Consider the following 9,060-nt stretch of genomic DNA (forward strand, 5'->3'; position numbering starts at 1 on the left):
TCATCCTATGAATTGTAATTGCTCATTTGCTGCTGTACCATTCCCCCAGTGGACTGTAGGTTCTGTGAGAACGAGAACTGAGCCTTGTTCACCTTTATATCCTCAGCACCTAGCACAGACCCTAGCAAGAACTCAGTAAATGTTTGGGAACTAAATAAAAGGTATTTATTTGTATGGGAAAAAATTGGCTTCGATATCAAGCTGGACTTTTCCCCAGTAATGGAAACCCTGCCTTATTCTGGAAAGAGTGAATGAAATGGAAAGCTATGGTCTGTCCCAAGACAAACCCTCATAAATCAGAAATTAGTATCCCATGGGGCAATTCCATTTGTTTGTTTGTGTATTCATTCATTTATTCATTCACTCACTCATCATAGGCATTTATTGAACACTTTTGTGTTTCCAGGGATTCTATAGGGAAAAAGGTAGGCAAAGCTCCTGCCCTCACAGAGCTTATCCTCTAGTAGGAGTGGGAGGGCTTGGGACAGGGAGGGTGGGCACAGAGGGAAGACAGACCACAAGCTTTCCCTAGTTGGTAACGTAAACTACAGCGAAACATCGTTGCTTAGAATGCCTTTCATTTGCCCTAGCTACTTCAGAATAGTGCAATGGTTAACTTGTCAAGCAGTGGCAACAGACAGCTTAGAAGCAAGTTCTTAATCTATGACTTGCTAGTTAGTTTGGGCAAACCACATGACCTTTCCAAGCCTCGGTTTCCTCATGGGGTGATGATAGTAACATCCCATCATCACCCACCATCTTCATGGCTGGCTGAGAGCAGGGCCAGTAAATGTCAGCAATGACTCTTCCTCACCAATGAAGCAGTTTGGGAGAAGGTCTCTGGACACCAATTCATATGCACTATGATATGAAATAATAATATGAAAGCATTATTTTAATTCCTCACTTTCATTGGCTCATGCTAAGCTTTGCTAGGGGGTAACTGGCTTAATTTAGCGCTCTGGGTTGTGCAATATTTGCATTTGATCTTTGAGTCCAGGCTCAGTTCCCAGAGGCCCCTGAGCAGATAAAGATGTTGTCCATAAGCTTTAAGCAGGAACGTAGAACAGGCAATGGTGTGAATACAGCACGAAAGACTCTGTTTGGGTTCTGGCCTTTGAAATTATAGCCCAAATGACTATCTTGGAAATCCTGGAGCTAATTTCCCTTTATTACTGAACTTGAAATTGCTAGGTTAAATAAAAGCAGATTTTAATCAACTGCATTATAAACAAAAGGCACAGATGGCAGGGAAAGATTGACTGATAACAGCAAAGTCCCCTAGAAACTCTGGAACACCCCTGGGGGTGGGGACTGCTAAAGACTATGGCTCCCTGCTTTGTTTTACTCTTGCATTTATGAATTCCAGAAACTCCTTTCCTGGAAGTAAATAGCTGCCATCAACAGGATATTAGTGGGTGAATGTCCTTTGAAGCCACAGAGGAAAAAACTGTCAATTAAGGTCTGAATAGGTTAAGGGGGGCAATTGGCTGTCCACAGGGTATTCATCAGCTCCTCATCCTACCAGGAAGAGACATCAGTGTTTAAATGAAGGAGGGGAACACAAGTGGGATAACAGAGGGGGCAATCAGAGAGAATGTTGAGGGCAGTTTAAATAAATCATTTACCAGAAGATTCTAAATTCACCTCACTTCTCTTAATCCTTCTCTCATACAAAGCACACACAGATACACACATGCCTTAGACTCAAATCTCAAACAACTTCCACATACTCCATGTTGAATCATGATTCCATGTCACCCTAACACCATGGCCACCGTCCTTTGGTCTTGACTCAAGCAAGGCCAATCATATTCCTAAATCCTGACCCTAATCTTTAAGCAGAGTAGAATGGCCTCAGGTGAACCAAGAGAGCTCTGTCCCAGGAGTTTAAAGCTACAACTAAGAAAATAAGTCATTTGTGTGTTGGAATGCCTGAGTACTTGAAGGCATACGTTGGATATTTCAAAGTTAGGAAGGTGGACCTAGGTGAAAACGAGTCCCAGATGAAAAGATCTAAATGAATGCTAGGGCTTGGATAAATTGGATCATGTACACTAACCAAAAATGGATGGCTCAATAAAATCAAATATTCCAAAGGGCTTGTTTCCTGTCACTCTTGTGTATTAGAGAAAGGATAATACACAGTAGTCCCTGGTTCTCAAAGTGTGGCCCCAGGACCCTGGAGCAGGTGCCAAGACCTTTTCAGGGGATCTGTAGAGTCAAAGCTGCTTTCATAATAATACTAGAGTACTGTTTGCCTTTTTCACTCTTATTTTCTTGTGAGTATACAGTGGAGTTTTCTGGAGGCTACATGGCATGTGATATCACAACAGACTGGATAAAGTAGCAAATATGAGAATCCAGCTGTCTTCAGCCAGATATTAGAGATTTGCAAAAACTGTAGAGCAATGTGACTTCTTCTCATTACATTTTTTTTAGTTTCTTAATATAGTTATTTTCATAAAAATTGTATTTATGTTAACACACAACATGCTTATTATTACTATTCCTCAACTGATTAATAAGTATTTTTAAGTTTGTCATTTTAAATTCCTAAAATAGCAAATACTCACAGACATATCAACACAAGTCAACGCATATCAACCAAAGCTCTTCGGTGTCTGTAATAATTTTTTAGAGTGTGAAGGCCTCCTGAGACCAAACAATCTGAGAACCTCTGCGTAGAAGACTTGAAGTGTGGCAATGCTTTTTTCCAGCATTAGAAACAATGTGTAATAAGCCTAAATATTTGTCGTTAATCACCATCAGCCAGACATGGCAAAGAAGGACATTTAAAAGGGAAATAGGAAAATACCATGGAGAAAGTTTCTTATATCAGAGGCTATGCTGCAAGCCCAGATCACACGCCCTTCACACAGGCAAAAGAGTGCCCTGGATCACAAATGATGGGCTCGGGGAAAGCCTGATTTCTGATGGTTCCTGGGGAATTGGAGATGACACTGCATCAGGGCTCAGGCTAATAGCTTCTTTCTGCCTGGACAAATCCTTTCCTGCTCAGGAGAGATGCACTGCTGAGTGAGGAAGAAGAGGAGTTTCTCTTCTACAGGCCTGGGGACATCCCTTTCCTGGGAGACACAGGCAAATACCAGGTCCTACACAACAGACCCCTAATTTAACAGCCTTGGACATCACTGGTAATCAGACCTGAACCCACTCGGTGTTTAAAAAATAAGTAATAATAATAGCAATAGTTCTGTTGTAACCTTGCACATTTGCAGGGGAGCTCTCCCAGCTGTGGAGAGACACAGCACTGAGACTCCATAGGTCAAGTAGAAACCAGGTGCCGCATTGTACAGGGACAGGCTGAGCTCTCGGCTAATACCTTGGACCCTGGTCTGGTGCCAGCTGGATGGCACACAGAAATGGGACCCTGGTCCAGCCAGGGGCTTCTGGTTCCAGCTCAGTGTTTGGAGCCTGCAAACTTCTTTGGTCCTTTGACCATGGTTCCTGCCCCCAGCCCTTCCAAGGTGAGCCGCTGGAGCTTCCTTATTAGAGAAATAAAACAAATGTCCGATCGATACCTCAGGAAACCCGTCAAGAGGCGTAAAACAGATCAATAGCCTAGATTTGATTAGGCTTTTTTATTTCTCATAATGGTAACAAACTATTCACTTTGATGGTTTAGAAAACAAAATGAAGATTTTTTTCAGGCATTGTGCACACTTGCATGTGGATTAGCCAATCCAGGAAATGATTGAGAGAGCGGGGAAATGGACTTGGGGCTAGTCATTTTGTTAATGAAGTAATCAATTGCTGTATTTACGTTCCAGCTTCTTGGAAGAAGTTAAGTTAGCCTATAAAAATATACAACAAAGTAATTGAAACGGAGGAAGTAAACAGATTACTTGTCAAATACCCTGAACTCCCAGAGTTAATGAAAATTAAGGAAAAGGAAGACAGGGGGTTTTCAACGGAGGAAGGCATTTAGTTCCAACAATCGCCAACATTTCTGTGGAATCACGAAGCAGATCCAGAAACTTTTGTGAAAATGGAAAAGAGTTAACCTACAATAAGTGAACACGTTTACACACATGACTGTCTAGATTTCTGTTGGAGTCTTAATAGTATAGTCTTGTAAAGATACCCTCATATACTTTAAACATTAATTTTAAATTCAAAAAAAATAAAATAAATCAATAGATGAGGCAATCAGGCCAAGGAGATAATAGTGTTAGAAAATAAGAGAAAACTAGGATTAAGGTCAGTGGATAAACCAGTTGGAGATGGAAGGCTACAGTTTCACCTTGAGCTTTCTAGCACCCAACACAAGGAAAATAACACAATAAGCCAAATATTTCTCAAGGTTCATTAAATAAAACCAGATCATCTTCAAGGGAGGATGTTCAGCTGTTTAATGTGAAGAATTTTTCCCTGAATTGATTGAATAGCATTTGTTCCTGAATGATTGGAGGTGGTTTAACAACTTAGTAAACTTAGTAAAGCATGAAAGTAATTATCCAGCCAACTGGTAGTCATCAGATTTGGATAAATGTTTTCCTTCTACTTTCTACCTGGCAATATTAGTAACACTAATCCTCTACATCTAAATAAAATCTGATGAAAAGGAAATGCCTCTGAGAAAAGGAAAATAAACTATTCAAATAAAATATTTATTAGAACTAATACTGAGAACTTAAGAGCCATGAAAGTTAGAGTTCAAGTTCTGGCTCTGACTTGCTTGCTGTGCTATCCTAGGTATGTTACATAATCTCTCTGAGTCTTGTTTCATCTTCTATAAAATGGTAACTATAATAATACCTACCTCATAGGGCGCTATGAGGATTAAGTAATGCATATAAAACATTTACCAGAGTGCCTTGTCTATAATAAGCACTCAATAAACATCAGATTATGACCAAAGAACTTCTGCTATACAAACTCATCAAATGTTCACCATAACTCTGTTAATTATGCCCTCTGTTAAGATGGAATTTATTATTACCTTATTCTGTGGACTGAGATAGAGATGTAATTTGCCTAACATACACAGAAACATTTGGTGAAGTGAAGGATTATCTATGTGATCCAAATAAAAGAGCTACTCTGAAGGCCCTGTGATTCCACCATTAGATATTTCTTCTTTGGCATTAATCTGTTTTTAAATGTGAATAATAACCCATGAGTGTAGCACATTAAGAGTTTATGATTTATTGGAGAAAGGAGATGTGGGATGCTCATGATAGTCCACACAGATAACTAGAATGTAGTAATCTTATTGTGCTTTCATTGTATCTTTTAAATAATTAACTTCTATTAATGACAAGGTTAATTGTTATTCATTTACAGAGGTGATATACAATTTCTTTTTTCAATAAATATACTTTAGTTTTAGAGTTGGCTGAGTTGAAGAAGAAAGAAATGCAACTGGTGAATGGATATGGCAAAAGTCACAGTGGCTGTGTCTAGACATCTGTGGTTTGGAAACTGCTACACTGCCGGGTAAAGTATATACTCTTGGACCTGTCTTGTGAGGCTTTCTCTGCTATGGCCACTGCTTAAGTTTCCAGTGTCTTTTCTCAAAATTCCCTATACTCCAGTCACATAGAAGTACTTGCTATTTCCCTGGGTGAGGTTGGGGCACAGCTTTTTTTGTCTATATAATCTAGTTCTACTCATTGGAATGTTCTTTCCTTCCTCACCAACTCAACAAGTGAATTCCTTCAAGCCCACTCTGCAAAACCTTTCCAGATACCACTGGTGACAGCCCTGTTCAACCATAACCAAAATAAGCAGAGTGAATTCCTCATTCATTTGTGCTGCTTGGTCTAAGGACAATCTCACCGGAGTATGACGTCTTCTAGGGACCGTGCTCTGTGTGTGCTTATGAATAATGTATAGTCTCATTGTTAAGTGCAGGGTTTTATAAGTATTTATATCATCAAGCTTGTAATTGTGTTTTTCAAGTCTTCTGTATCTTTTACAATTTGTGTACTCTTATTAATCTACTAGTATATAAAAATCTACAATTATTATGCTGAGTTTGTAAATTTCTCCTTATAATTTGACATGTTTGATTTCTATGTTTCCATGGCATATTATTCAGTGCCTACAAGTTCACAATTGTGGCATCTTTTTGGTTGGTTGTAACCATATCCTGTGTACCTCTGTTTCCCACAGTTAGCTGGATATTGAATCAAGAATGGAATTTGATCAAAATTATTACTCCATTAGAGGTTCAGAAAGCCTGTGGTCAAGGAAAAAGAGAGCACATCTGCTGGTAACAGAGCTCTATCCCCTTTAGAAGTTATAGGCTAGAGCCCAGGGCCACCCAGCTTTCCAAGGGCCTATGGAGGTGGGGAGCCTATAAAAAAGTAATGGCTCCCTAATATGTAGAGAAAAACTATAAAACCAAAATTTATAAGTATTTATTATCTTCAGTGATAGTTAAATTTAATATTTATAAAATGTCATTATAAATTGAAAACAATCTATAGAGTAGATCTTCTTACTTTACCAGAATTCCCAAGGATAAACAATATGTCAAAAAATCATAAGCAATTGTAAATTAAATGTTTTAAAAATAATAAGTAATTTGATAAGCAAAGTTATATTTTAAAATTTTAATATATTGGGGGCAAAAAGAAGTAGAAAATACATGGGACTATGAGAGTCTTAAAATGGCTCAGGTTAAGGGGATCTCAGAGACATCTTGAAGGAAATGAATTTAAATGGAGCCCTAAAGAATGTTTAGGTTTTTAACCAAAGCAGTCAAAGCGGAAGAGGGCATTTTGCACAGAGATAATAGCGATAGCACAGAGGCCAAAATGCACACTAAGATTTAAAGGACAGAGAGTAATTTCGCTTGGGGGAGGGGATGGGGGCTGAAACCCTCAAACCCTGAAAGGCCTTGAATGCCTTGACTGGAGGTTGAAAATTCTCTATTTGAAATGCAGGGACCAAAGTGAATTTGTTTTCCTCTTGGTCTGGGCCATCTGGCTTCCGACAAGGAATACAGTAGTTAGGAATAAAGAGGCCAAGAGGACAGAATGGTCTATTGCTCCCCACTTCCCTCCCTGACAGGGCTGCCCCCCTAACGCCTGCACAACCATCCATTAACACACAATTAATCCCCTGGCTTTTTCAGAGCCTAGACGTCCAACCTCTCCCACCCCTTGGCAATTAAGGTCCTGCCAATTAAAAGGCCAGAGAGAACAGGTGTGTTTCACACTCGGTTTCACTTTCCTGCAAGGTGCCATATGGGTAGCCCCAAAGACCACAGACGTCTTTGTTCATTTAACAGTATCTGTTGGTAGCCAGCAGTCTCTCGGCCTGTTGGTAACCTCAGTGGGAGCAGGAAGGGTAGGGAACCTCATTGCTCCTGCTAATTCCTCTACTTCAGGGCTTGGCTTAATGCGTGGAGCCCCACCTGGGAAGGTAGCCTCCTGAGGGCACTGCCCTGCCCTAGGCATCCCTCCATTCATTCATTCATTCAGTTAGTCAACACCATCCACTGAGCCAGGAGGAGCCACCACTCTGCTATTATGTGGGAGATTCAAAATGGGTAAGAGGGAATTCCCTGGTGGTCCAGTGGGTAAGACTCTGAGCTCCCAATGCAGGGGGCATGGGTTCGATCCCTGGTCAGGGAACTAGATCCTGTAGGCATGCTGCAACCAAGATCCCATGTGCCACAACTAAGACCCAGAGGAGCCAAAATAAGTAAACAAATAAATAAATATTCAAAACAGGTAGGAAATGGTGAGCGATTACAGCTTAGTAGAGGAAAAGGTAAGCTTATATAGTTCTTATTTTATGTCCAGTTTTGTTCTACACCCTGTACAAATATTAACTCATTTAATCCATATAACAACCTTATTAAGAAAATAGATATTACCATTATCCCTATTTTACAAATGTGGAAACAGGTATTAAAAGTTTAAGTAACTTTCCCAAGTTCACCCAACTTGCCAACAGTTCAGAGATACTAAGTGATAGAAGTGAACTTTGGATCAGGGAACCTACTCCAGGATCCAAGTTCTTAACTGGATGGAGACCTATGAGAGACATATTTGGAAATTAATTCTGTGAAGCCCAGACCTCAGGTAGCGACAAGTGTACCCTAGCCCAACCCCAAATGATCATCATTCCCCCAAAGTAAACCAAAGGCCCAAATCTGGGCTATCCTGGCTGCAGGGATGAGTGGGGGCTGAGATCTATCCTGCCTCTGATCAAGGCTCAGCTGTATCAGCCAGGGGAGGAGAAGCCTTGTAGCAATTGTTTGCTTTTAAAGTGGCCCATTTTCTAATTCATACAAAGACACCGTATGTGCCACCCCTATGCTGCATGCAAACAGGCCTTTGATTGAAAGACCAGGATATGACCAAAAGTTTCTCTTGGGAGTTGAGATAATAAACCACTGTTGCCTAACAACTTCTCTGGCTCCTCCTCCAAGCCAGCTAATCCCAGCTTCATTACCGAGTTTGAGTTTCACTGTTCATCTGGCAGAAGAGCAATGCCCCAAACAAAGAGGAATGGCTAACTCTGAGGAAGGGGGCTTTGTCAGGAGTCACTGTAGGCAGACACCTGGGGAGGCAGCACTGCATCCTTAGGAAGGATAAACGAAGGCTTCTGAGTAAGGTGGCAAGGACTTACTGGGAAATACAAAGGCGACAAGGATCTAGGGGATGACAATCAAGTCTCCCCATGATTCTTTGAAGAGGTAATCAGAAAAAAAAAGCTGTCAAAGCAGCAAAGTGTTATAGAGTAATAACAGTTCTCAACCCTCTTGGTCTGTTCAGGCTGCTGTAAAAGAATACCATAGACTGGCTGGTTTCATAAACAACAGACATTTATTTCTCACAATCTGGAGGCTGCGAAATCCAAGATCGAGGCACAGCAGATTGAGTGTCTGGGAGAGCCAGAATCATGGTTCACTGACAGCCAGATTGAGTGTCTGGGAGAGCCAGAATCATGGTTCTCTGACAGCCATCTTCTCTCTGTGTCCTCACATGGTGGAAGAGGCAAGGGAGTTCTCTGGGGCCTGTTCTATGAGGGCACTAATGCCATTCGTGAGGGCTCCATCCTCATGACCTAATCACC

Source organism: Mesoplodon mirus, assembly GCF_964341445.2.
Source record: "Mesoplodon mirus genome assembly, chromosome: 2".
Classification (NCBI taxonomy): domain Eukaryota; kingdom Metazoa; phylum Chordata; class Mammalia; order Artiodactyla; family Ziphiidae; genus Mesoplodon; species Mesoplodon mirus.